Here is a 9,859-nt window from a genome sequence, read left to right as displayed (position 1 = left end):
GTGAAGGGCACTAGGGAAGCTGTGGCTGTCCCCATCCCTGGCAGTGTTCAAGGCCAGGATGGACAGGGCTTTGAGCAACCCTGTCTAGTGTGAGGTGTTCCTGCCCATGTCAAGGGAGTTGGAACTGGATGAGCTTTAGGTTCTTTCCAACACAAACCATTCCATGATCTATAAGTCTGGGGATGGTTCAAACTGGGAGAGCAGAGGGCCCAGCTGCCTTTCAGAGGGACCTCAGGATGTAGAGAAATGGATCCTACAGCCCACCCTGGGCAAGCGCTGAGTCCTGCCCCTAGTGCAGGATGGCAGCAAGGAGACATGTGTCAGCTGGGGGATGTGCATGGGCACGGCCTGAGCTGCACCCTTGTTTTAATGAAATCTGTCTGTTACACAGGAATACAGCAGTGGAGCATAGGAGCACAGCTTAGTGACAATCCTAAGTTTGAAGAAGTCATAGCTTGAGCAGCAGCTTCTTATGCTAGAGCTCTGTTTTCTTGTTGGTTGGATAGGGGATATCTCAATTGTAGCAGGATCATTAAATGTTTATAATGAAGTATAAATCCCATGCACTACTGTGAACAGGGGAAAGCATGCTGCTGGCAGTTTGACTGCAAACTTTGAGTAATGTTTTAGAGTCAAAATTAGTACCTCGACACCCCTCATAAAATTTTGCTTGCATTTTGGCCAGAATGTTGTCTCCATCTTCTCATGACCATTAGCCCTCACCTTACTGATCCTTTTGGAGAATTACTTTTAAATTAGCACACTAATTTAAGTATTGCATTGGTGAGTTGCAGTAAACGGTCAAAGATTTGAACCTAAATGGTACTCACAGAGAGGAGGTGGTGCTATGGACACATGCATGAATACAGATTTTTACTTTATATAGTAGTGTGTTCAGAGTAAGCAACAATCAATAGGTATACTGGGTTAGCTTGCCAAATGGTTTTAAGCTCCATAACTTGACAAAACCCAGAAAGTACCTTTTCATGTTAACACTAGGCTAGTTCTCAGTTAACTGATTGATTTTATTTCTGAAATAAAAACCCCAAACAAAACAAAACCACCCCAAACCCAGCCCCTCCCTAAATGCAGAATCTTGCAAGCTTTAAAAATAAATGCATTTTTTGTTTGTGTGGTTTTTTATAAATAATCGCTGAGTGGTGTAACAGCACCTGCCATAATGGAGGTACTTCACTCAAGGAAATGGTACTGTGTGAGAGGCCGGTCCCTGCACTGCCCAGGGAAACTCCAGGATGAGTTCTGAGTTTCTGAAAGCGGCAATGCTTCCCTTGCACTCTAGCACGTAAGTCAGATTTGGATTTGGCAAGTCTGGCTGTTGCTTTTTAAGAGACATGTGAGAGAAAAGGCATCTATCTTTGCAATGACAGAAGACTGGAAATGTACTTAAGTAGCATTGAGGAAGTCCACCAGACCTGACATGGTGACGTGCCTTCTTGTCTTTATCCTCCTTATACACATTGTAAACATGGACAGATTCTCTTTCTTTTAATTTTATGGAGAGCTGCCTCAGTTAAAAAAACTATCACTGTACAGCAGCAATGACAATTTCTGCAGTAAGACTACATAAGTTTATTATCTTGCAACTGACAGATTGTATCCAAAGCTCTTAGCACAAATCACTGAACCTTGAATAAGAAGATTACTTAGCTGGTCAAATGTCCTGTGAAGCTGAAGAACAAAAAAGATCATTAAACTCTTCCCAAACTCTACCATGTGCAGTCCTTGTGAAGCCATCTTCCCACATACTGTGGGCATGGAATTAAGGAAAACATGATAGCAGGAGAGATGAAACTTTAATAAGGAGCATTAATAACACAATTATAGGTGCTCATATCTTCCCAGAAGTAGGTTTGCTCATGCAGTTACAGTGAGAAATGATAGAGAGAAAAGGCTCTGAAAAGGCTCTAAGAAAAGGTTTGCAGATGTCTGAAGAACAAAAGGGCAGCATCCAAAATTAGTGATTTATGGGAAACATGGCCACAATGGAAAAAAAAGAAGGCAGAGAATAGGATTGTTGAGCAGAAAAGAAATGGAACAGAGAAACTCACTCTAACTTCAAGAGTAAAGAAAGAGCAGAAGACATTATAAAGTAATGAGGAAGAAGAAAAGGGATATTGAGTCTATATGAAGCAGTGGAAACAGCCAAGTATTGAAACACATGAAGGAATATGGAAAGCATGGATAGTACAGTGACTAAAAAGAATGGTGATGAGCCATGAAGGCCATGAGGCAAATGCCAACAGAAAATGCCCTTCCATACTTTTGAAACTGAATATTGAGGAAAATCTTTGAGCCTCTCATTAGGGAAGATCCAGGGTACAGAAGCATTTCTGAAAGCCACGGGAGCTATTGGGTAGGGGGAAATCAAGGCTGAAAGGGTCCCATGGGAAGGATTTCAGTGTTTGCTTTTGGTTATTGAGATATGAACAGGTAGATGCCAAGTGATTCTCAACATAACTGCTCCACAACAACTAAACCAGGATGGGAAGGTACTCAGAGAAATACGTGTTCAAGTGAGTTTAGAAAGAGGCTGATGGCTTGCTGAGAATCATAGAACCATAGAATTATAGAATAATTAGGGTTGGAAAGGACCTTAAGATAATCTAGTTCCAAGCCCCCTGCCATGGGCAGGGACACCTCACACTAAACCATGCCACCCAAGGCCTCATCCAACCTGGCCTTGAACACCGCCAGGGATGGAGCATTCACAACCTCCCTGGGAAACCCATTCACAGTATCACAGTATCACAGTATGTTAGAGATTGGAAGGGACCTCAAGAGATCATCTAGTCCAATCCCCCTGCCAGAGCAGGAACACCTAGATAAGGTTACACAGGAATGTGTCCAGGCGGGTTTTGAATGTCTCCAGAGAAGGAGACTCCACAAACCCCCTGGGCAGCCTGTTCCAGTGTTCTGTCACCCTCACTGAGAAGAAGTTTCTTCTCAAGTTTAAGTGGAACCTCTTGTGTTCCAGTTTATACCCATTACCCCTTGTCTTATCATAGTTTGCCATTGAGAAGAGCTTGGCTCCATCCTCATGACACTCCCCCTTTATATATTTATATACACTAATAAGGTCCCCCCGCAGTCTCCTCTTCTCCAAACTATAGAGACCCAGCTCCCTCAGCCTTTCCTCATAAGGGAGATGCTCCACTCCCTTAATCATCTTAGTTGCCCTGCGCTGGACTCTCTCCAGCGGGTCCCTGTCCTTCTTGAACTGAGGGGCCCAGAACTGGACACAATATTCCAGATGCGGTCTCACCAGGGCAGAGTAGAGGGGAAGGAGGACCTCTCTCGACCTACTGATCACCCCCCTTCTAATACGCCCCAGGATGCCATTGGCCTTCTTGGCCACAAGGGCACAGTGTTGGCTCATGGTCATCCTGCTGTCCACTAGGACCCCCAGGTCCCTCTCCCCTACACTACTCTCTAACAGGTCGTTCCCCAACCTATACTGGAACCTGGGGTTGTTCCTGCCCAGATGCAGGACTCTACACTTTCCCTTGTTATATTTCATCAAGTTTCTCCCTGCCAACTCTCCAGCCTGTCCAGGTCCCGCTGGATGGCAGCACAGCCTTCTGGCGTGTCAGCCACTCCTCCCAGCTTAGTGTCATCAGCAAACTTGCTGACAGTACACTCAATTCCCTCATCTAAATCGTTGATGAATATATTAAATAATACTGGTCCCAATACTGACCCTTGAGGCACTCCACTAGATACAGGCCTCCAACTGGACTCCGCCCCATAGACTACATTCCAGTGCCTCACCACCCTCTCAGTAAAGAATTTCTTCCTTATATCCAATACAAACTTCCCCTGTTTCAGTTTTAACCCATTACCCCTCGTCCTGTCACTACAGTCCCTAATGAAGAGTCCATCTCCAGCATCCTTGTAGGCTCCCTTCAGATACTAGAAGGCTGCTATGAGGTCTCCACGCAGCCTTCTCTTCTCCAGGCTGAACAGCCCCAACTTTCTCAGCCTGTCTCCATACGGGAGGTGCTCCAGTCCCCTGATCATCCTCGTGGCCCTCCTCTGCACTTGTTCCAACAGTTCCATGTCCTTTTTATGTTGAGGACACCAGAACTGCACACAATACTCCAAGTGAGGTCTCACGAGAGCAGAGTAGAGGGGCAGGATCACCTCCTTCGACCTGCTGGTCACGCTCCTTTTGATGCAGCCCAGGATACGGTTGGCTTTCTGGGCTGCGAGCGCACACTGAAGCCGGCTCGTATTCATTTTCTCATCGACCAACACCCCCAAGTCCTTCTCTGCAGGGCTGCTCTGAATCTCTTCTCTGCCCAACCTGTAGCTGTGCCTGGGATTGCCCCAACCCAGGTGTAGGACCTTGCACTTGGCATGGTTAAACTTCATCAGGTTGGCATCAGCCCACCTCACAAGTGTGTTGAGGTCCCTCTGGATGGCATCCCTTCCCTCCAGTGTATCAACTGAACCACACAGCTTGGTGTCATCAGCAAACTTGCTGAGGGCGCACTCAATCCCCACTGTCCATGTCACCGACAAAGATGTTGAACAAGACCGGTCCCAACACCGATCCCTGAGGGACACCACTCATTACCGGTCTCCAGCCAGTAGAAGATGGAGGGGGCTCAGGGATAGCCCTTGACTGGATGTTGTTACAGTGCTGGGCACAGGGATGCACACACAGAAAGTGGCTTTAAATCAAAGAACAGACTACTGTGGAAAACTGGAGAACAAGAAGTGTGAGACTGAGCATAGCGGCCATGGGTAAGAAGAGATCAGGCCAAGAAATCATGAGAAGAAGCTGGGAGAGACTGGGTAGTCTCAGTGTACACAGCAGAACAGTGTAAAGAGGGGTGCAACATCGGCAGGTACAAGGCTGCAGCTTAGAGGAAGCAAGTACTCGTATTCCAGAAACCAGCAACAAGTTGGGTCATACAGGTGTTTACTGGTCATAAAGGGAGCAGCTGTAGCTCTTCACTTTGCTAAAGCGCCCTTAGCTGATGAGAAGCATGCCATGGTAAAAATAAGGAAGTTTCCTATCAATGGAAGATTTGTTCTATTGCAGTTTCAAAGAAAAAGAGCTGTTTAAAGCATAAAACAAACAAAACCCTTCATGAAATAAGTAGTAATAACTTAATCGTCTTTGATAGGTTAGAAACTTCATGGTTCTTTTCCCATTTGCAAAGCAATATAATGAAGTCCATCCTATTCCCCCACAGAGAAAGCTGAAATGCAGTAGTACGTGAGAGCCTTTGGCTTATTCCCTAGCTCTGTGACTCTCTAATAAGCTTCACATTCTCAACTGCCCTCTTCTTGAAGTTCAAAGAGCACTGACCTAAACCCTTCCTCCTTAGTCTGTTTCCGCCTTCTGTTGCAGATGGAAACTGTGTCCTCTAATGCTCAGAAAGGCTAGGCGCCTGACTAATGGCCTTTGGCTGTATGCGCATAAGATCCTCCTGGCTTTGTTAATTTGTGCTTCTGGTTTTAGCTTTTAAATCCATCATCAGGACTGGCAGGGGCAGCCTGGCTTACCCAGAACTACTCAAGCTCTGTGCTAGCAGTATCACTTTTGTAAAGCACCTTGAGATGCATGCCATGTGAAGGGCTGTAAACACCCCACTGAAGTAATCTGGAGCAATAATCTGGAGGCAGCACTTACTGTCTGCAATATGTAATGGAGGACACATATTCTACTGTTACATCATGCTTTGCAACAAGTTAGAACCTACAGATTTATTCCTGAGTATTTGGTGTTAAGATGCTTCTGTTGCATCAACGGAAAAGGAACCAGACTTAGACTACTACAAGCATTACTTACATCTTCAGGGATATTCACCTACCTTCTGTGCCTCTCGGTTTTTGAAGGCATCCTGGGAATAACACCAGGGATTAAATAAACTCCAGCCTGCTACCTCACTGCAAAACGTGTCAGGGAATACTGTCTGCCTCAAGGGAACAACACCCTTGCTCCTGCCTTCCCCAAAGAGTAGGATCAGCCCTTGGAAATACTCCGCAGCTGTCTTCACGTGCAAAGACCTTAGCTCCAGACAGCTGAACCCCTCTCATGTTTGCAGATGCCACCCTCCTTTCCCACTTGATAAAGGCAGGCTCTCCAGCCTGATCTCTGCCCTCCAGGAGCAGGTGGGTAGGCATGAAAAGACGAATACTGGATCTTTAACCAAATGCTGCAACTAAAATTAATAAACCTGCCAATGTCTGCAAATGGACCAGGCCAGTAGCAGTGAATGCTAGGTATGTATATAGATACAGCAACAGTACGCCTAGTAGTATGTACTAGAAAACAACCACCAAAATGTCCATCTCTTTATTTGATAGTCAAAAAAGGTCTTTTTTTCATCAGGTTGCCTCAGGCCTGGATGGTCTTGGTACAGAGGAGCAACAGGCCATTAGGGAAACTGTCATGGCTTGGAGAGGGATATCCAGCAGCTCACTGATCATTCTGCAACCATTGTCCATACAGTTGTGCAGATAACAGGAGGTGGCACAAAAGATGATCTTCCTTTTTGTCTGATGGGTCCCAGCATGCTAAAATCCCACTTCAGAAGAGATTTTAGTCAGCTTTGCATTCACCCTGTGCTGAATGGGAGAGAGACTAGAAGTTTTTTTTGCTGCCAGGCTCTTGTCAATGGCCCTGAGAAAATCATTTCTCCCTGTGCTGGCTACCCATAACAGCAGAGGCCCTGAGGCTCCTTGACTCTTCCATGCTTTGAGCAGCCTCACACTTTCGCTTGTGAGCTGGGGGGGACATGTGTGTCTGTCTGAGATGTGTTGTGTGCACGCATATGAGCCCTTGCTCTACCAATTGTCAGTCAAAGCATTGAGCAAGAAAGACACTATCACACTTCAGATGGGAAAGGTGCCTTTCAGTTTTTGTTATTTAAAGCTGTGAGGTATTTGAATGGCACCTTGAAAGCAATAAGGCAGTGATTTATGATACTTTCTTATCTAATAATGTAGCACACCCAAGAACCTTACCCTTGAACCACAGAGGAACAAACTGCAAATGATTTCCTCTTCATCTGTATTGAGTCACTCCCTTCACTGGGAAAGATCAGTATTTCTGAGCAGAAGTCGCAGAAACCCAGAACCTCTTAGTCAGTGACCTTCGAGTGGTGTGCAAGTCTTTTTGAGAAAGCCTTATTTCTCCTGCCTCCCATCCTCGTAAGGAAGTAGAACAGACTATTGCTGTCCTCTCAGTCCATGGGACGGGGACATAGGTCCTCCAGCAACACAGGCACATGTGTGTGACACCCCAGAAGGAAGCCCTGCATCCTCAGCCTCACAAATTAGATCTAAAGCTGGAGCAGGAAATCCTCCCAACTTACAGTGCAATAACCCCTACAAGAGATGCCAAAGGTGACTCAAAATGCACCTACACGTAGTTGTTCTCCAGCACCCTGGCAAACAAGCCCACAACTTGAGTGCCTACTGGACAGCAGGGAACTTAATGCCTAGTGCAGGAGGCTATTTAGTGTCCTGATACTGTGCCATCGGCTGCTGAGCTAGCACAGCTGAGTTGCCAGCAGTGCAATTGCAGTAATTCCCAGAGCAGTTTACCCATGCTTATTCCAATAATAAGGCAGAAGGGGAAGAGCTGCTGGGGGTAGGAAACCCAGAACTGCTGCTGCTGAATTTCGTATGTTAGAGCAGGTGATAAGATTAATTGTCTCGTCTGCATACCTGTTTTATTGCAGGCCATTGAAACTACCAGTTACTTTGATGCTGAGTCCAGTGCACTGAATACGTGCTTTATTTGGTCAGGACAAATCTTCTATTGAAAAACATCCAGTTTTGATAAGCAGGTCCAGAAAAGGCCCTTGGATACCTTCTTTGACAACTGGATCCTGCAGTGTACCTTTGTTTTTATACGATCTGTTTCACGTTACACCAAATTTAACAGGCCCACGAATATCCTTCAGTGCTTTTACACCTCCCTTTCTTTTTCTATGTGCAGCACAAATTACCATAATACTGTGAAAATGAAGATTAGTTTTATAGCTTTTTTGTTATTCCAAACAGCATATAATGCAGTGACAGATGTTATGGTCACCAACCAAAATCTTGTGTTGTGATTAGCTATTATTAGCATGCCTCTAATCCCCAGGGGATTAAGTAGTCACCTAAGCATGGCTTCCAGTGTCACCTATGTCTCACACGGACATAAACTAATCTGTCTTGTTGGAAACAGACAAAGCGATGAGTGTTTTGAAGCCCTTCAAATTCACAGAAAAGACTGCACTTCTTTCTCTCTCAAATCCCTGTGCCATTCTGCAAAAGCACACTTCTGCACTCAGATTCAGTGTCAGCAGGAAGATCTTTGAAAATATAGAGGGCATCTGGCATGCAAAAGCCAGTTTAAGAATTCATGTTTTAGGTCATTCTTTGAGTGGCCAAGTACTGTAAAGAAATCAAGTAGGCTTTCTGTTAGTTTCCTTTCACTAACTAAATAAACACTGTATATGTAAGTATAATATTAAATAAGTAAATGCTCTGGTGATGAAGACACAGTTCCAAGGAGTGAGTGCCAAGGGAGCTGAAAGTAGGCTGCACAGTGTGTGCTTAAGGCCATAGGGAATGAGCAGTGCTTGCATTGACAGAGCTGGTTATCTTCACACTCAGTGCAGGAGGCCACGAGCCCTGTTCAGTCCTTTCAGGGACCCTGCTCCCCACCGGAGCACGGTACATATGGTGAGCAGACAGCTGCAGCCCAAGGATTAGTCTGGCAAAAGGCTGTTTGGCATCCTTTCAGAAAATCAGGCCAAGGCAGGACGAGGTAGATCCACACTGCCCAGGACACAAAGCAGCTGGTACCTCTCCCCAGACCTCCAGGTCTGAGTGTTCCTGGATAAACCCAGACAAAACACCCAGGGGAAGAAGGGTCTTTGTGCATGACACTGGCCAGCCCAAAAGTGATCCACCTGCCCCAAAGCAAGCTACTCATAAAAGGACAAGAGCACAGGGTGTGGTGGTGTGGCCCCACCATGGCTGGAGAGGTGATGGAGACCTCATGCAGCCACTCCATCAGGCAGAGCAGGGCATGATGTGGCACTTGCTCCTGGTTTCCCCCAGCCTGGGATGGGTGCTGTCACCTTCTCATCCCAGTTACCAGCAGGTCACTCCCCTGTGAAGTTGCCCAGGTTGCCTTTGAAGCTGCAGATGGCATGAACAGGGTACGCTCAGTTTCTCTGCTAGACTTGTGCCTGCGAAGTGTCATTGCCCCATCTGAAGTGTAAGTAGAAGCTGTACACAGGCCAAATCAAAGTTTCCTCTGGCAGCAGGCAAGGACTGTCTTTCCATAATAATGGGCAACCCTAAACAAGTTGCCTGGAAAGCAACACAGTTCACACTAGTTACGGGGCAAGGTTGTGTGCTTCTGGTCAGGAATTCCTGGGCAAGTGGTTGCAAGTGATCTCTGCAGCAAGTCAAACACATCCAGAAGACTTCAGCCTTACTCTGAATGCCCAGATTGTTGGATCAGTACCAGCAGGTTCAGGACTCCCCGGGCTTACTCCATAGGAACTACAGGATCATGCCTAGTGGGTATGCCCAAGGCTCCCCAACACCCAGGAGCCTCATGGGAGAAGTAACTGCTAGTGCTGGCAACTGCTAGATGAGTGTCTGAAGTCTCAAATCCCTCAGGTGAGCCTGGGCAGAAAGAGTACATGAGCAGCCTTTGCAGTTGAGGAAATTACTTGGGCACCTGGGGAAATGCTAAGAATGGCAGGCACAGTTTCCCAGCAAAAATGTTTTTCTAGCCATTTCTGCCTTCTCATCCTTTTGTGCTTTATTGCATCCCCATTGAAGGCTTCTAGGAAGAACATACTGGGAACAAGAG

Source organism: Psittacula echo (genome assembly GCF_963264785.1).
Source record: "Psittacula echo genome assembly, chromosome: Z".
Classification (NCBI taxonomy): Eukaryota; Metazoa; Chordata; class Aves; order Psittaciformes; family Psittacidae; genus Psittacula; species Psittacula echo.
The sequence above is the reverse complement of the archived record's forward strand: the minus strand, read 5'-3'. Positions refer to the sequence as shown.